Here is a 15,984-nt window from a genome sequence, read left to right as displayed (position 1 = left end):
AGTGTATTTCATGCTTTCTCTGTTCAAACTCCTACACCCTCTTCTCTCACTCTACCATAAATAATGACTTCTCATAGTTCTTTGAGAAAACAAAAATCAGGAACATTCTCATCCAACTAGGAGCTACGAGCCTACTTGCATCTGCACCCATTATCTCTGACTTCCTGGTACCATGAAAGATGTGTCTCTGCCCCTACCAAAGGGCAAACCCCCACCCCCAGTGCTGTGGATCCCACACCACCACCCCCATACCTTCTCAAGGATTTTTCCTTGCTGTAGCATGAGTTACTTCTACTGAATCACTTCCATCTTAAAAATAAACAAACCCTCCCTTTTACCCAGTCGTCTCATTTCTTCACTCCTCTTTGCAACAATACTAAACAATACTAACAATACTAAAACAAATTGCCCACACTAGAGGTCTCCATATCCTCACCTCTGTTTCCTCTTCAATCCAACTTCAATCCAACTCAAGGATACCAATAAGCCACATGTTGCCAAATCCAATAAACAGTTCTCTATACTGTCTCTTTTTACCTGTTAGCAGCATTCGAAATAGGTGGTACTCTGTCTTTCATGAAACACTTTTCTTACTGGGCTCTGTGACACCACACCCTTGTGATTTTCCTCTTGCCTAAGTGTCCTGTCTCCTTTGCTGACTTCTCCATCTTAGAACCCCTAAATGATGAGATATTTCAGAGCTCAGTTCTGGGCCCGCTTTAACAACTAGGTTCTCTTATCTAGTCTCTTCAACACTTCAAACACCATCTAAATGTTAATAATCTTTTTTAAAAAATATTTATTTATTTATATATGTGGCTGCACCAGGTCTTAGTTGCAGCATGTGGGGGTCTAGTTCCCCGACCAGGGATCGAACCCCTGCATTGGGAGCACGAAGTCTTAGCCACTGGACCACCAGGGAAAGCCCTAAATGTTAACAATTTTTACATTTTATTACCATGGTAGGATAGAGCTCTCCTCTGAGCTCCCAACTTATCCAACTACTTATTAGACACCTACATTTGGAGGTCTAGCTGGCATATCAGCTCATGCTCATGATTTTATCAACCTATCCTGTTCCTTCCAGTGTTCCCCAGCATGATAAATAGCATCATATAGTTAACAACAACAAGGATTTATCCTCTGCACGAAATCAAAAAATCAGTTCTACCTCCAAAGTGTATCTTTTTTTTTTTGGCTTTGTTGGGTCTTCATTGCACTGCACGGGATTCTCATTGCAGTGGCTTCTCTTGTTGCAGACCACAGGCTCTAGGTGCATGGGCTTCCGTAGTTGCAGCACGCGGGCTCAGTAGTTGTGACACACGGGCCCTAGAGCGTGTGGGCTTCAGTAGTTGCGGTGCGTGGGCTCAGTAGTTGTGGCACACGAGCTTAGTTGCTCTGTGGCATGTGGAATCTTCCTAGACCACGGATCGAACCTGTGTCCCCTGCATTGGCAGATGGATTCTTAACCACTGCGCCACCAGGGAAGTCCCTGCTTTCCCAGTCTTATCTTTCTAGTTCTCAGACCCCATCCACAGGGAGCCCTAATCTTTTCTTAGGATTTATCAAGTTACTTTGTCTGCATGCTTTTTGTCTCAAGCTATTTGGTCTTGCTGTTTGCTCAGCCCAAAGTGCTCTTCCCCCAACTTTCTGCAGAGTTGTGGCTTCTTCATTCTTCTATTTCAGCTTGAATGTCACACAGAAAAGCCCTCCCTGCCTCTGTTACACCATCCTATATGTGATGTATATGAGAGCTCTCTTCACAATTTGTAGTATTTATCTTGTTTATTTCTTCACTTGTTTATTGTCTGTCTTCTCTGTTAGGCTGGGATTCTGTCAACTTTTTTTTTTTTAATTTACGTATTTGGTTGCACTGGGTCTTCGTTGCGGCAGGAGGCCTCCTTAGTTGTGGCATGCAGACTCTTAATTGCGGCATGCATGTGGGATCTAGTTCCCTGACCAGGGATCGAATCCTGGCCCCTTACATTGGGAGCTCGGAATCTTAACCACTGCGACACCAGGGAAGTCCCTCTGTCAAGAGTTCTTTAAGGCTGTACCTCTGGTACCTAACAGACATGAGGACAGTGATGCTTAATAAATATGCTGAATGAATGAAAGAAAACGTAACAGTTTTCAGGCTCTGGTTTCATCTCTAGGGCCTTGTCCCAAGGTCCTTCACTTTTCTCCCACACTCCTTAGAGAAGTTGTGAGGATTATGTGAAGTGTTTAGTATACTTGCTAAGTGCTCAATAAATACTAGCTATTGTTATGAAAAAAATCAGAGGCTCTTGAATGTTATAGCCCAAAAGACAAATTGAGTTCAGTAATGAAAGTCTGGATAGGGCTTCCCCTCGTGGCGCAGTGGTTGAGAGTCCGCCTGCCGATGCAGGGGACACGAGTTCGTGCCCCAGTCCGGAAAGATCCCACGTGCTACGGAGCGGCTGGGCCCGTGAGCCATGGCCGCTGAGCCTGCGCGTCCGGAGCCTGTGCTCCGCAACGGGAGAAGCCACAACAGTGAGAGGCCCGCGTACCGCAAGAAAAAAAAAAAAAGTCTGGATAGTATATTCTTCTCGAAGAGGCAAGGTTTGTAATGACTTTTATTTTTTTTTATATAAAGCTTATTGAAGTATAGTTGATTTACAATGTTGTATTAATTTCTGGTGTACAACAAAGTGACTCAGTTATATACATATATATATTATTTTTCATATTCTTTTGTGGTTTGTCACAGAATATTGAATATAGTTCCCTGTGCTATACAGCAGGACCTTGTTGTTTATCCATCCTATATATAATACTTTGCCTCTGCTAATCCCAAACTCCCATTCCTTCCCTCCCCTACCCACCCCGCCTTGGCAACCACAAGTCTGTTCTCTATATCTGTGAGTCTGTTTTTGTTTCATAGATACGTTGATTTGTACTGTATTTTATTCTTTTTTAAAAAGTTTACTTATTTATTTTTGGCTGTGTTGGGTCTTCATTGCTGTGTATGGGCTTTCTCTAGTTGCAGGGAGCAGGGGCTACTCTTCGTTGTGTTGCACGGGTTTCTTGTTGCGGTGGCTTCTGTTCTTGCAGAGCACGGTCTCTAGGCACTTGGGCTCAGTAGTTGTGGCACGCAGGCTCTAGAGCGCAGGCTCAGTAGCTGTGGTGCACGGGCTTAGTTTCTCCGTGGCACGTGGGATCTTCCTGGACCAGGGCTTGAACCCGCATCCCCTGCATTGGCAGGCAGATTCTTAACCACTGCACCACCAGGGAAGTCCTGGAATGTCTTAATATTAGGAAAGTGGTTAAGATATTAGAGGAAAAGTATTAAACTAATACATCCCATCAATAAATCAAATAAGAAAAAGCATTTGGATGAGAAAAAGGCATTTGATAAAATTCAACACTCACTGACTTTTGAATTTTTTTAAAATTTGGAACAGGAGGATAATTCTTATAAAAAAATCTTTATTATTTTATTGGGTGAAGAAGTGTTCAGATTATACGAGTCACCTCTGGAAGTGGAAATGTGCTTATTTCCTCCATTTCACATAATGGAATAGCTGCCACTTAGTGACCATTTACTTTGTACCAGGCACTCCATTATCTCAATCTTCAAAACAATGCTATGATCTAGATACTATAATTATTCCCATTTTACAGATGAGGAAACTGGGGTTTACAGAAGCTAAGTAACTTTCCCAGAGTTACACAGCTAATGATAGAGCTGGGATTTGAATCTAGATCTCTCTGACTAAATTTCAGGCTTTTAGCCATTCTGCTATAGCTTTTCCTCTTTCATTCTGGATATTGACTCTTAGGTTCAATTACATGCTTAGTTATTAATTTTAAAAAATTACATGAGTAGTACATTACACACATTAACTATAAAGGATTCAAGTAATGAATGTTTCTAGTGTAAAATCCAATCCTCATTCACTCACTCACACCCTATTGTTAAAAGTTTAGTGTGTGTACCAGAAGGAAAATTCTTTAGTATGATAAGAAATATCTGCCTCAAATAATAGCCAACATTATAACAATGGCCAAAATTTTTAAAAATATTTATTTATTTATTTTGGCTGCACCGGGTCTTAGTTGTGGCATGTGGGCTTCTTAATGGTGGCATGCAAACTCTTAGTTGCAGCATGCATGCAGGATCTAGTTCGCCGACCAGGGATTGAACCTGGACCCCTTGCATTGGAAGTGCGGAGTCTTACCCATTGGACCACCAGGGAAGTCCCACAATAACCAAAATTAATTGATCATTTACTATATGCTAGATACTGTAGCAAGTACCTTATATTGAATCCTCATTACAATGCTGAGATTGATAGTATTGTTTTACCCATTTTACAGATTGAAAAACCACCACCACTGTAATCCAAGCTATCATGGTAACATGATTTCATACCTAGACCTTTGCAAAAGCTTCCTAAAAATGGTGTCACAGGGCTTCCCTGGTGGCGCAGTGGTTGAGAGTCCGCCTGCCGATGCAGGGGACACGGGTTCGTGCCCTGGTCTGGGAAGATCCCACATGCCGCGGAGCGGCTGGACCCGTGAGCCATGGCCGCTGAGCCTGCGCGTCCGGAGCCTGTGCTCCGCAACGGGTGGGGCCACAGCAGTGAGAGGCCCGCGTACCACAAAAAAAAAAAAAAAAAAAATGGTGTCACAATTGCCCTCTTTCTATTTTCCAGGCAGCAATCAAAATTATCTTTTAAAAAAGCAAATCTGATGCTTCTTACTCTTCTCTTTAAAACTCCTTGTTGTCTTTGTATTGCCCATAGGAGAAAAATACAAACTCTTAAGTTCCTAAGGTGAACCTCCATTTCCTGGCCATCACATTTCTCTCCAGTCGTCTCTCCCTCTTGCATTCTTTGTCGCAGTCACACAGGCTGCCTTTTAGTTCTTTTAACTTGCTCTCACCTGAAATAATCTTTCCCTAGCTACCTTCTTACCACTTTTTGGTTAGCTCCTATCCATCTTTTAGGACTTGACTTATACCTACCCTTCTCTGAAGGCCATCTGTGACCCCAAAGAAAGACAAAGTTGCTTCATTTGATTGGCACCCTGTACTTGTACTCTCATAACACTCATCCCACTGTATTGTACAGAGTTTCTAAATTGTACCCTCTAGTCTGTAAGCTCATGAGGGCAATGACTGAGATTCTCTTAACCACCAAATCCCTGCAACCTGGTGGTGGATACTCAATATATTTTTGAATGAATGAACGAATGAGTGAATTAACAAATCCATTAATCTCCCTTTTCTGAACCACTGAAGAATGCCCCTAGTCATAAATGACTAATTTCAGATATTAAACATAACTCCCTAGTTCAAATGTGTGGAAAATTATGCTGAATCGCATGTAGAACAATCTTCAGCCTGCAATATTCTGAATATGGGTGAACTTACAATTCAAACTATAATTTCAATAAATAGAAAGTATAAGTATCCTCTGGTTTGACTTTTCATGAGGCGTAGAAGGTAGGGGATGGAGATAATACGCTTGATGAAACACATTGCTGCTCCCTAATGAATATTAATTGAATTGGCTAAATTTATGTCTTCAACTCTATCCCAGGACCTGAGTTACCATGTTGGTCAGCTTAATTTGTGTTAATTTAGCTTCACAGATCCAACTTTGCAGAGGCTATTCAGTTTCCGGATCTATCAGCACTTATCTCTGTAGCTTCACGTAAACAATAGAGGTCTCAAGTTATTTTGGAGCAGAAAAGAGGGCACCTAAGCTCCCCAAACCCACCCTCCCTGGTAATAAGGGGTTCCTAGATGGGCCCAGCTGGCAAACTCTAACAATGCAGTAAAGATCCTCACCACTAGGTGTCTCAGTGGCCATGCCCCTTCCTCCATCTCCTTGGAAAGCAGCTAGCTGCGCACACTCCGTCACTCTATTGTTATTGAGCCCCCAAGCAAATAACCTATCGGAAGGCTTGGTCTCAATACCTGGGTAAATCTTCCAGCAGATCTAATTAGAATCTAGATCACCTCTCTCAATAACAAATACTGGATTAACTGAAGTGTCTCACTGTGTTATGGCTTTCCTTTGTTAAGGGAAAACATGCTGTGTTTTGTAGAACATTTATTTATTTATTTCTCTATCTGTTTATGGGGGGAGGGTGGGGAGTCTTGGCTTCAAGTGATTATGATGTTCTACCTGATCTTGGTCACCTCTCACCCCCACAGTCAACTAAGTGTCCTTCCAGGCTTTCTCCACACAGGTACTATAGTTTTGAAGGCAGTTATCACTCTGACTGAAGCTAAATTGACCACTTGGATTGATTTCTTTTTTAATTGAAGTATAGTCGATTTACAATGTTGTGTTACTTTATGGTGTACAGCAAAGTGATTCAGTTATATATATACATATATTCTTTTTCATATTCTTTTCCTGGATTGATTTTAAACATCAAAAAAAAGTTACAATTTAAAGAATTACCAAATGGAGGAAGATAGCACAGAGACAGATCCCATATATATGAATTTTTACCATAAGGGGACATCAGAAATCAATGAGAAACGAATAGTCAACAAATGATATTAAAATAACTAGCTTACAAAAAGAAAGTTACCAAACTAATTCCAGGTAGATGCATTAAAGAGGTAAATATATTTTAAAATCAAATCCTGAAAGAAATAATGAGAAAAAAATAGAAGTGAATATCAGATCTTTGTCAGGAAGAGAAATTTCTAAGATTTAATATGATAAAAATAAATTACAAAACAAAATATCAATAAATTTTCCTGCATGAAGGTTGCAAATCACCATGTGAAAAAAAAGACAAAAATTAAAAGTTAAACTGAAAAAATAATTGCAAAGAAAAATTATAAGTGGTTAATATCTTTATAAAGAATTTATATAATTTCATAAAATCACAATAAAAAACAGCCAAAATAAATGAATAAGCATATGGAAAATATTCATCTTCACTGATAATTACAGAAATGCAAATAATAATGAGATGCCATCTTTCATCTAAGTTAACACAAATTGGGGACTTCCCTGGTGGTCCGGTGGTTAGGACTCTGTGCTTTCACTGCCAGGGGCCTGGGTTCAATCCTAGTCAGGGAACTAAGATCCCACAAGCTGTGCAGTGTGGCCAAAATTAAATAAATAAATAAAATTTAAAAATTAAAAAAAATATGTTAACACAAATTGAAACAGCCACTACTGATATAACCCTTTTGGAAAATAATGTAGCATACTATTTAGCAAATTCATCCTCTCCTTTCTGTTCCTTCCATCTCAGTCTGCCTATCCCTCCAGTCCTTTCCCCCCTTTCATTCATTCATTTTTATTCAACAAATACCCTTTGTGTGCCTGCTAGGTGCTGGAATCTAGCCTAAATTCTAAATACAGAAAAAACTTTATGTACAAATTTGTTCATCTCAACACAACCAGTAATAGCCTCAAATTGAAAGCATCCTACATTTTCATCCACAGACACGGTAACCAAATGTCCTGTTTTGCTCAGGACACTTGGTTTATGCCTGATGTCCCAGTGTAATTATTAAACAGTGCCCCCATTTAGACAACTGCCTGGCTAATGGCAGTCAAGTATCTTGAGGAAGGGCCAACTTTTCTAATTTGTACAGAAGCACCACTAGGATTAGCCACTGCCCATCAAGTTACTGAGATTGGGTGATTTCTGGTTTTGTCTCTATTTTTCTATAATTTCTGGATTTTCTAAAATGGACTTTATATGCATATGGGCTTTACATGCATTAACTCATTTCATTTTCACAACCTTATAAGGCATACCTCGTTTTATTGTGCTTCTCTTTATTATGCTTTTTACAAATTGAAGGTTTGTGGCAACCCTGCCTTGTCAGATGATGGTTAGCGTTTTTAGAATTTTTAAATTAAGGTATGTACATTTTTTTAGACATAATGCTATTGCACACTTAATAGACTACAGACTAGTGTGAATGTAACTTTTATATGCACTGGGAACCAAAAAGTCATGTGACTCGCTTTATTGCAGTATTGGGTTTATTGCAGTGGTCTGAAACCAAGCCCACAATATCTCCCAGGTATGCCTGTAATTTTTTTTATTTCACTGCTTTTTTAAAGATGAGGAAATTGAAGTACTGAGAGATTACTTATTTAGAGTCACACATTTATTAAGTGGTGGAACCAAGATTTATACCTAGGCAGTCTATCTCCATACCCTTAAACACTATGGTATCCTGCCCATAGGGACAACTATATCCAATTGGGCTTGTTATTCATTTATGGGGGAATAAAGACTACCTATATTGGGCTTCCCTGGTGGCGCAGTGGTTGAGAGTCCGCCTGCCGATGCAGGGGACACGGGTTCGTGCCCTGGTCCGGGAAGACCCCACGTGCCGTGGAGCGGCTGGGCCCATGAGCCATGGCCGCTGAGCCTGCGCGTCCAGAGCCTGTGCTTTGCAACGGGAGAGGCCACAACAGTGAGAGGCCCGTGTACAGCAACAACAACAAAAAATAAATAAAAAAAGACTACCTATATTCATAAATGTTATTTGAAAGGTGCTTACAAATAATAGCCCAAAAAGGTCACTCTTTATCTCTTAGAAACGTAATATTTTCTCTTAAGATGACTAATTAGAAACACAATATAAATAGTTGATTTTTTTAGAAATATAAGATGCAAAAATTCATAAACAAGTAAACCGTAAGAATCCCAATCATCAAGTTACAGGTGTCCTTTTTGACATACGATTATATTTCCATTTAAATTTCAACACACCTTAAATACACACGGTTAAAATACATTTAACCGTGTGTATTTACCGTTAATAACATTTTAAATGTTGTAAATGTGTTGGTGGAGGGACTTCCCTGGCAGTCCATTGGTTAGGACTCTGTGCTTCCACTGCAGGGGACATGGGCTCGATCCATAGTCAGGGAACTAAAAAAAAGTGTTGGTGGACAAATAATATTTTTCTTACATGATTAATTTAATTTTTTAATTTTTATTTTATTTTTGGCTATGTGCTGCATGAAGGCTTTCCCTAGTTGCAGCAAGTGGGGGCTACTCCTCGTTGTGGTGTGCGGGCTTCTCACTGTGCTGTCTTCTCTTGTTTGTTTTGGAGCACAGGCTCTAGGCATTCAGGCTTCAGTAGTTGCGGAACGCAGGCTCAGTAGTTGTGGCTCACGGGCTCTAGAGTGCAGGCTCAGTAGTTGCAGCACACAGGCTTAGTTGCTCCCCAGCATGTGGGATCTTCCCGGACCAGGGCCTGAACCTAACCTGTGTCCCCTGCATTGGCAGGCGGATTCTTAACCACTGCACCCCCAGGGAAGCCCCCAAATTTTAAAGTATCTCCTTAAAAGGGACCCCGGTATACTGAAGTATCACCTTACCTGTCTGAATAATACTATGTTGGTATTAATCAATTAAATTTCTTTCATGGGCTTGAGTGTTCCTAAGTCTCCTCGACTATAGATTTACAGACCATGTTGAAGGCTGGCTGAAGATGCCTCATGCATTATGTGTTGACATTTCCTAGTTTCATCTCAGACACTGAAAACAGCATAGGTCAGCTATGGAATGAAACAGATTCCAGGTTCCCATTCCATCTCCATCTCAGGTCATTTGTCCTTGGGCAAGTTTCTGAACCTCTCTGAGCTTCAATTTCTTCATTTGTAAAATGCTAAGGGTAATAATGCCACCTGGTGTTGGCTTAAGGATTAAGTGAAGTGGGTCATACTCCTAACATAGAGTCTGGCTTCTGGTAAGTTCTCAATTGAATTTAGTTATTATTATCAATGTGACATCCAAGTTCTGGGAACCCAACTAGGGCTCTTATGTGGTGACTCTGGTTGGACGGGGACAGTTTTGAAAATAACCTCTCTGCTTTGAGCACTTCATTGAGTAAAGGACACAATGGAAGCACAGCTTGAGGTGACATTTCCCGAGAGAACACAAGGGAACAATCTAGAAGGGTAGGGCAAAGCAGGCAAGATCATCAAGGCTGGTTGGTTTTTGGCAGGCAGTCTAGGCACGGCAGGGGTGTATCTGGGGCAAGCTGGAGTGAATTTTAATATCCTTCAGACCACAAAGGGGATAGGCTTCCTGGACTTTTGACACTATAGTGAAAGCCACTTTGGACACTGGCCCTCCCTTGCTAGTCACTAGGACTGCAGCATGAGTAGCAAAAGAGCCTTTGTCTCATCTGCCTGCCCTCAGGCCCAGAATGAGGCCTTTGCTCCAGGTTAAGTCTCACTATTCAAGGCTCTCATTATCTTCTCCTAACAGCCTAGAGGTAGTACCATGGGCAGAGGAGGGCTGGAAGAGACTGTGTGCCTCCATTTCCTTTTGCCATCTTTCAAAGTTCAACTCAGGATCAAGGCTGTAAGGATTAAATTAAATAGATGATGCATATTTAGTGCAGTGCCCACCACAAAATTTTGGCTGTTATTCCTGTGCACCCCCATGCTCCACATGACCTGGAATGCAATGGACATTGGTTAATTAAAGGTCATCTTCCCTGGACTTCCTCAGGCAGGACCTGTCACTTGCTCCTTTTTTGTTCCTAAACACTTTGTTCTTAGTCTGTCATTGTACTTAATCAGGCTACATTGCAGTTCTATTGTCTGCTGACTTGCAGATTTCCTCCACAAGGCTGTGAGTTCTTTGAAGTCAGGGACTGCATCTTTCATCTGTGAATTCAACCTGTGAAATCATATCTTAGATGCTTAATGAATGTTTCATGACTGTTAAATAAAGCAAAGTATGTTGAGAAAAGTATGCATTGTGGAATTTTTATAGATCTGGATTTGAATCCCAACCTCGGCATTAAAGCTGTGTGTCCCTAGCAAGTTACTTCACTCAGTGTTTCCGTTTGCTCACCCAAAAACATGGGAGACCTATATAACTCCCTCCTAACATTGTTGTAAGGGTTAAATAGATTAAATAGAATAGTGTAAGAAAGAATATAGCCCCCAGATCTAGCCAATTTTAGGTGCTCAGTAAATGAGTTTCCTTCCCCCTGTAGGAACTTACACCAATAAATGAAAGAAATGAAAATGCAAATCTCCTGGACTCTGAGTCTCCTTCATTTGCAAAATTCTCTTGGAGTAAGAAGATATGAGATAAAGGTTAAGTACATGATGTCTTTGGCTAAACAATGGCTGTGTTAGCTGAAGGTGTTATTTACTGAGCTTAATTAAGTCTTCTCTGATATTCTACCATAATGGATGAAAAGACGTTCTCCTTGGGGTTAATTCAAGGAACACTACTCACAAGAGGGAAAGCCTGGGGCAGAAGCTCCACCCCGCGCTTCAGGCTGCAGCGTTTCTTCTCAGCCCTCTTCGCAGACAGTAATAGACCCTGCTAAGTGCATCCTCCTCCTCCCCTGGGGCTTCTTTGTGAATCACCCCAACCAGACCAAGGCTGGAAATACGACTCAGGATTCATCTGGCCTGGTGGATGGCTGACAACAGGGGCTGAGTCTGACAGCGGGAGTTGACTTTAGATAAACACAAATCCGATTGGACAGCGGATAAAAGCTGAGGGGAAAAGAGGTAAACCCAAGGGGCAAATGGAGAGATTTTCCTAGGAATGCCGATGGAAGCCAGATCCCGGGGTTGCTCAGTAGCTCCTCCCCCAAGTCCTGCATTACCCACCTGCCACCCCTCCCCCATTGCCTTTTCACTGCTGCTGAATTTAGACCATGAACCACGTGCCGTGCCGGCTGCCTCTAAAGAGCCCCCCCGGGGGGTGAGAATCTGATGCTTCCGAAGCAGCCAGGTGATCCACCGCACAAACAGCCTGCTTCTTCTCTTTTCTACAGTTGGCTCCAATTATTTGGGAGGAAACGAGGCAGTCACGCAAGATATGACACCAGGAGGCAATGGGCTAAAATTCTGAACAGCGTATTCACAAAACTGGATTAAAACTATCACCCGCCCCCAACCCCTGTGAGTTATTTTGGCACTCATCCACCACTGTCCACTGCCTCCTTTCTCTTTCCCACTGTGGCCCACTCAGGGGAGAATGGCCTCTTCAACCCCATTGCCTTTCCCGGGTTAAAAAATTTTTCAGAAAATTACCTCAGCCTCACAAGTCTGAAACCATGATTTTGAAAAAGATCAAAACTCTTAATTCTGAAACATTAGCACCTTTTCTTGGGATGCTTTATCCAACTCCATAAGAAAATCGATCTATCCCTTGTTTCTCATCCTCTCAAAATTCTCAAGGAATGGTGTACCCTAGATGTCTTTTTTATATGTCATTTAAAGGAAAACAGTTCCTTTTTAATAAAAGAAAAACAACGACAAAACCAAAAATGTTTCAGGACAGAAAAAACTCACTCCTGGGAGGTAAGCATAGCTTTTAAGCAGTATATAGAATTCTAGAACCAGACTGTCTGTTTGAATACTGGGTCTGCCAGTTTTCTAGTTATATGGCTTTGTCAAGTCTCTTAACCTCTCTGGGCCTTAAGGAATGTTTCCTTACTTGTAATATGGGGATGATAATAATAGTACTTACTTTTAGAATTAGGAGAATTAAGTGAGTATTTAAAACACACAGAACAGCACATGAGACCTGCTGTAAAGACGTATTCTATGATTTTACTAGAATGTAGATTTGAACTCCATTATATAGATGACAACTGGAACTTATAGCCTAGATCTTTTTTTTTTTAATTAATTTATTTATTTTTGGCTGCGTTGGGTCTTCATTGTTGCACGCGGGCTTTCTCTAATGGCGGCAAGCCGGGCTACTCTTCATTGCAGTGTGCAGGCTTCTCATTGCAGTGGCTTCTCTTGTTGCGGAGCACGGGCTCTAGGCGCGCAGGCTTCAGTAGTTGTGGCACGCAGGCTCAGTAGTTGTGGCTCACGGGCTCCAGAGCGCAAGCTCAGTAGTTGTGGTGCACGGGCTTAGTTGCCCCGCAGCATGTGGGATTTTCCCGGACCAGGGCTTGAACCCATGTTCCCTGCATTGGCAGGCGGATTCTTAACCACTGCGCCACCAGGGAAGCCCAGCCTAAATCTTTAATAGCTCAGCCACCCTGATACATTGTGACAAACCACCATTCCCATTCATTCAAACCTTATACCATTCTCCTACTTGGCCACCTGAATGCTTGTTCTTAAAAGAATAAAGTACCTCCCATCCTTGAAAGAAGAGGAATGAACCCATCTGGTCAGAATTTCTGCTTTGATGGAACTGTAGTGGCTCAATTTCTAGGTATGAAGAGATTTCAATTCATGGAAATGAGACTGTTTGCAAAGTTGAATGGAGGGAGAGCAGCCCTCAAACCAGAGACCAAGGACTGATCTGTGAGTTAGAAGGGTGAGCAGAATCCATAATCATAGAAACAAATGATGGATTTCAATGCCTTGAAATTCAGCTTCTTGTGCTTTGAAAGGTCACTGATGTCCTTTCTGAGCCAGTCCACGCCTTTCTTTAGCCCTTATCCTTCAATACTTGTAATTTCTTCTTGGCTCTGCACCAAAGCCTTCAAGCTCCTAAGAGCTTGTTCAGGGGACAGTGGCAAAGGCACTGTTGAAAGGTTACAAGGTAGGGGGAGTTCGTTCCCTGGCAGTCCAGTGATTAGGACTCAGCACTTTCACCGCGGTGGCTAGCCGCACTGTGTGGCCAAAAGAAAAAAAGAAGAAAGTTTACAAAGTAAAAGTTGTCACCAGAAAAAAAATTCTAACTAAGTGTGGTGATGCATATTAACTAGACTTATTGTGGTGATCATTTTACAATATATACAAAAATCAAATCATTATGTACACATGAAATTAATATAATGTTATATGTCAATTACATCTTGATGAAAAAAAAATTTTTAAAGGTTACAAGGAAACTCCACTACAACGTAGAACGGTGGAGATGATACATAGGACAGAAAAGATGGAGGAAAAGGGATGAACTCTACCAAAAGCTGCTGGTTTAGACTTATTTCCTTCTCCCCCCTTTTCTTTCTACTTGCTTTTTTTTTTAAAATTTTATTGAAGTATACAATGTTGTGTTAATTTCTGCTGTAAAGCAAAGTGAATCGGTTTTATATATATATATTTTTTCATAGTCTTTTCTATTATGGTTTATCACCGGATACTGAATAGAGTTCCCTGTGTTATACAGTAGGTCCTTGTTGTTTATCTATTTGCTTTATTCATGCTAAGTATAAACTACATTACAAGGAGAAGAGACCTTTCTGGGGAGGAGGTAAGAGATTATAAGTATGTAGAAAAGTTAATAATGTTTTTGTTTCATGATGCTTATCTAATTTATCATTTTATTAATTGGTTTCTTGGTTTTTGTCCATTACTCCACTACATTGTAAGATCCAGGAGGGCAAGGAACAGACCTTCAGCCTTGCTTATCCTTGTATCCCTAGCAACCAACACAATGCCTGGCATATTGTTATATATTTTGACATAGAAAACAAGCTATTAAAATACTACGAGGAAATATTGGAAGACATTTATTTTTAAATTCTTGGGGTACATAAAACCTTCCTGCACAAGAGGGAAAATCGAGAAGCCATGACTGACTACACACACACGCACACAAAAATGTTTCCACCTGAAGTATAATAACCAGCAATTATTAGTCACTTTATATGTGACAGTTTCTGTTCTAAGCACTTTACATCTCTTAACTCATTTAAGCATCCTCATAATCTTATCATACAGGCACTATTATCATTTCCCTTTTACTATAAGGAAACGGAGGCACAACAAGATTAAATACTTTGCCCAAGACCAGCTAATACTGTGGAGCCCTGGACTAGAACTCACGCAGCCTAGATCCAGGGTCCATGCTCTCAACTATTATGTTACAGTTACCCTTGAAAAATACTATGGCAAAATTTTAAAATTAGGCAAAAGACTGGGAGAAAAATTTTGCAACGTATGTAGCAGACAAAGGCTTAATATTCATAACATATAAGAGTTTCTAAAACTCAAAAAGAAAAACACAGATAATCCAGTTGAAATATTGGCAAAGAATATGAATCAAAAATTCCCTGAAGAAATAAACACATATGGTCAGTAAATATTCCTCATTAGTAAGCAGTGATTTCAAAACCTATAATAATAGTGAGCTACTACTTTTTATCCTTTGATTGGCAAAACGTAAAATAGTGCTGATATCCAGTATTGTCAAGGGTATGGGGAAACAGAGTAAACTGTTAAAACTGCTTTCTTACTTTATTCACTGGGTTATTTGTTGTTACTGTCACTAATGACTGACTAATCAATGAGGGTTGACTTTCAAATTGTTCTAGATTTGACCAGTGGTAGCCTCTTCAAGCTGGCTCATGTGTACTTTTGACATGTCCCATCATTCTTTGAGCACTACTTACTTTCTGGCACAACAGAATATTTGCAGGCTCATTCTGTCCCAGTCCTGTAATCAGTCATTTATCTAAGTGTTCCTTGTTCCAAGGGTATTCGATGTTATTGTAGGGTCATTGCTTCTAGTCCTCTTGAAGGGCTAGAAAATGAATGTGCATAAAAATGCTTAATGATGGGACTTCCCTGGTGGTTCAGTGGCTAAGACTGCGCTCTCAATGCAGGGGACCTGGGTTTGATCCCTGGTCAGGGAATTAGATCCCACATGCCGCAACTAAAAGATCCCATGTACTGCAACTAAGACCTGGTGCAGCCCAAATAAATACTTAAAAAAAAAATGCTTAATGGGGCCTTCCCTTGGGCTCAGTGGTTAAAAATCCTCCTGCCAATGCAGGCGACACGGATTCAAGCCCTGGTCCAGGAAGATCCCACATGCCGCGGAGCAACCAAGCCTATGCATCACAACTACTGAGCCTGTGCTCTAGAGCCCATGAGCCACAACTACTGAAGCCCGGGTGCCTAGAGTCCGTGCTCCGCAACAAGAGAAGCCACCACAGTGAGAAGCCCGAGCACAACGAAGAGTAGCCCCCACCCACTGCAACTAGAGAAAGCCCACGCCCAGCAACGAAGACCCAACGCAGCCATAAATAAATAAATAAATAACTTAAAAAATAAATAAATGTACCAC

This window comes from Delphinapterus leucas, chromosome 1, assembly GCF_059928025.1.
Source record: "Delphinapterus leucas isolate spDelLeu-1000000601 "Yukka" chromosome 1, BTC_Dleu_Yukka2, whole genome shotgun sequence".
In the NCBI taxonomy this organism is placed as follows: domain Eukaryota; kingdom Metazoa; phylum Chordata; class Mammalia; order Artiodactyla; family Monodontidae; genus Delphinapterus; species Delphinapterus leucas.
This window is presented reverse-complemented; position numbering follows the sequence as displayed.